Genomic DNA, 4,100 nt, shown 5'->3' with positions numbered 1-4,100 from the left:
TCCCTTGACTTGTGTTCTGAACCTCACTCTTGTACTTAAGGGATTTCACATCATCTGTTTAACTTACAAGTGTGCTGCTTCTGCCATAACTTGTTTCCCTGAAAAAAAACTGCTTAATGTCTCCAATTATTAAAAAATATATTACTAGAAAGTCACAGAGCTAAAGATTACCTATTTCTCATAGCAATATAAGTATTTCCAGGTCCTAAAAAAAGGCACAGGAAAAGTAGCTCTACATCAAAATGTAACTGAAGCCAATAAAAGAGATTTGCTCTGAAAGAAATTAATATGAATCAAATCCTAGGGAAGGGGATTTCATGGCACAACCCTCCAATGTCAACTGCCCAGTAGCGTCCTAAACTGCCAGACCAAAGGCAACACAGCAAAAATCTACATTCTGTGGTCACTCAGACACACATCTGGTGCAAAGACCCGCACGTTAAAATAAGAAAACCATTCAAAATATTTTCTGGAAGAGCTTTGTAGTTTAAAAACAGCACATGGGCTGAGCAATTTAATCCCAGAAGACACACAGGCAGTTTCATGGTGCATCCCTGGATTCAGCTGAAAGAGCACAAGGGGTTAAAACTAGTAGTGGGCTCATGCAGCAGGAGCATGAAGGCCCTATTTAAAAAGAAGAATCAGAAATAAGGAATTTTGCCAGTTTTTACCCCTGATAAATCCGCATTCCAGTCTGTCAGCTATCTTGTTATCCCCAGAGCTGCTGAAGTGTCTTTGGCTGTAACTGTGCATGACTCCAGCTTTGAGTAATGGAAATAAAGTATGTGTGTTGTGACTGCAGCGTTCCTTTCCCGACCCCAGAAAAAGAAAAGCAGGATAGGAGGAGATCCTAGACCAGCTCAGGGATTTTGCAGAGGGAAGCTGGAAAGCTTCTTGCACCCCACATCAGCTGCACGCCCCACCAAGCCTTCCTGGGAAAGGATGCCTAGAAGTTTTAAAGGAGATGCCAAGTTTTAGCCCAATACAGGAGCTTTTATTGCCTGCAAAAACAAACAAATAAATACTCTTCCAGATTCACTAGTCCAGTTTAGCTGGCAATTCATACCCGGCAAACATTTGGAAGCAGTATTGTAAAATTACACAAAGCTATCATTTACAGGAAACCCTGCCTCGAGTACAAATTATAGAGTTGTTAAGTTTATCTGGCAATGCCTTGCCCTTGAGTGCTATATAATTATTCCTAAATCTTTCAGGAAAGAATGCAAATATTTTAAAGCCGTAATTCATTGACAAGGAGGAAGTCTCATTTAACCTTTTGTGCGTATTTTGATACCTAGAAATTAACCCCTACTCGCCACAACTATTTTTCAGTATCCTACTGAGCTGGCTGGTGAGCAGGATGGTCCCCAGTTTTGGCAAGGCTGGAAGAGGCTGTTTGGGAGCACCAGGCTTGCCTGGCATCCTCACCCACTCACAAACTGCTTCCAAAGCAGCTTTGGGGCTGGTTTGGAGCAGCCCCATGCCAGCCAGGCCAACCCAGTAAGGGAGGTTCAGGCTGCTGAAAAGGCTGGCTGTTCTCACAGGGGTTATGGCATTAAAAAAAAAGTGGTATAAAGGAGCCTTTAATAAAGCAAAGAGCTGAGTTATGTGGAGTTTCGCTAGCAAGGTGCCTGTGAGCAGGATCTGTGCCCCTTTGGTGGCCTGGCTTCAAGGGGGCAGAACCAGCCCTGAGCCCCAACCCTTCAAGCCTCCTCCAAACACCATGCCGTGGCTCTCCAACCAGCACCAATTAACTCATGTTAATTAGAGAAATGTGGCCAAGAGTACAAGGTGGCCAAGCCACCTTCCCCAGCCCAAAAAAGTTCTGTTTTGGAGAGAAGGTCATCTCATCCTCTGCCCTCCCTCCAGCAGCTGATACATTAATCAGTGACTGGCAGCAAATCTTTTGGGGTGTATTTCTAAATAAATGGTCACTTGCAGCCGAAGGGGAGGGAACGTGCACGCCCTGGGACAAGCAAGTGGCATCTGCAAAGCCACACGTGCAGCCCCTGACCCTGCTGACAGCACCCACTGAGCAAGCACCCACTGCCCTGTGTCAAAGCTGCTTGGAAACTGTTAACACATCCACTATCAAGCACAAAAGGAACACAAAAACCCAAACAAAATGCAACAAAACAACACCCAACCTTACCTTTTCAAAAGGTAGTGCTCATGCTATTGTATCCTCCTGCCAGTGACATTAATTATTAAAGAAGAGCTCAGCAGTGGGTGCCAGACCCCAGTGCCACCCAGCAGCTCCGCGCCAGGTCCACCATTAGAGAGCTGTGGGAAGCACACACGTCCTGTATCAAGGTTAGGCTGCAGCTTCATACACACAAACAACACCCACGATGCCCATCAACAGTCACACTGGTGCTTCTGACACGGTGGATCTCGGAAGGAAGCAGGTCAGTGGATTCCTTTCCTTGCCAAAAGCTAAAACCAAGAGCTTTTGGTACCAAGATAAGCACAGTACTGAGAAATCATCCAAAATTCATTTAAATTCAACTCCACTAAGATTCTTCAACGATCCAAACAGCTTCCTGGGTTTTTCAGAAGTTGTCCCAGCAATACAACCCCTTTGCAATGACAAGTTGTTGAGTTTTCTGCCGTGTCTGGAGCCTGGGAAGGGAGGCCAGGCCAGGATTAAAGCCTTGATGCTGCCTCCTCACCCTGGCGTGAGCCCAACGCTGTGCTCAGGGAGCGAGGAGGCAGCAGCATATAAAACCAGCCCAACAAACAACTCCACTAGAAGAAAGCAGTCTCATTATCAGACCTAATGAAAGCAAACCACAATTATTATGGAAACAGCACTGAATCATTAGCAGACCCTATCAGAGCCATTTTTCCCCCCACCAAGAAGAAAAGCATCCTGTCCCATGGCACCCTCAGCTCCATCTCTAAACCAAACCAAAACTCAGGAGGAAGCCTGTTTGCTTTCCTCCAGTTCAAACCAAACCAGTGGCACCACTGTGACCTCTGGATTTCTGCCAGCTGCCTGCTCCTGAGCCTCTGGCCTGGCACAGGAGCACTGTCCCACCAGGGCACCCTGTGCTCCCCCAGAACTGATGGCCATCATGCTTTGGAAACCCAAAGGGTGCCAGGTGGGCAAAAAATATCCACCCTGCACTACTCAGAGCAAAGGTAAAGCCCACTCAGGTGCCCATACACACCTGGCAAGAGAGTTATTTTCCATTGGGTTTATAATTGTTCTGATTTCTTTGATCACGTAAATGCCTGTTCTCCCATGGGAATGGGTCAAGGAAAGTCATGGAGGGTGCATGAGGTTATTTTTCCATCTTATTACTATTGAGCAAAGTCCCTCCCTATCACAAATTTCCTTCTAAGAGCACTCACCAGAGCTGGGAAAAGCTGTTTGCTCTTTAACCTTCTGGGGGCAAAGTTACCTTTAAAACAAGCAAGCAAGCTCCCTTGTAAAGAGGACACTGCCAGCCAGTTTGCTATAAAGACTCTCCAACAAGATCCTCATGTTTGTAGGAGATGCAGAAAAACTGCATCTCAGCCCAGTAAAAATCCTGGCTCTTTGTGTTCCAAGAATGCTGAATCAAAACAGGCTCCGCTCTTTAAAGAGTACAAAGAAGTAAAAAGTTTGTATTAAAACCCATGTAATCTTTTTAAAACACCATTATTGGAACCTGTAGCACCAGCCAAGAGTGATTTATCACCCCCTGTCATCACAGCCTGCAACACAGAGCTTTTTTATACCAAACTGTCAATGCTACCAAGCTGAAGCCCCGGCTTATAATTTCTTAAAGCTGGCTCTGTGCTGCCAGCAGAGCCCCTAAACCCCAGGGATTTGGGGGTCCATGGGCACTGCTGCTGGGGGAGCAGCCACGCAGGGCGATGCGACCCAGCGCCGAGCAGCCAGCACAGGCTCTGCACACCCTGCTGCCAAGCAGGCAGATGTTACAAGTCAAACAGGTAAACAATTCACCAAGGCTTATTTCAGCTTCCTTCAAGAGGCAAGTCAACGGGCTGGAAAGGCTTTAACTACACTTTCTGGTGCAAGCACGTCCCTTCGAGGGACATACCACGAGGTGCCCAGTTTTCACAGGGCAAGTGGTCAGAGCTGTCTGAAA

This window comes from Chaetura pelagica, unplaced genomic scaffold (genome assembly GCF_000747805.2).
Source record: "Chaetura pelagica isolate M959 unplaced genomic scaffold, ChaPel_1.0 scaffold456, whole genome shotgun sequence".
NCBI lineage: Eukaryota > Metazoa > Chordata > Aves > Apodiformes > Apodidae > Chaetura > Chaetura pelagica.
The sequence above is the reverse complement of the archived record's forward strand: the minus strand, read 5'-3'. Positions refer to the sequence as shown.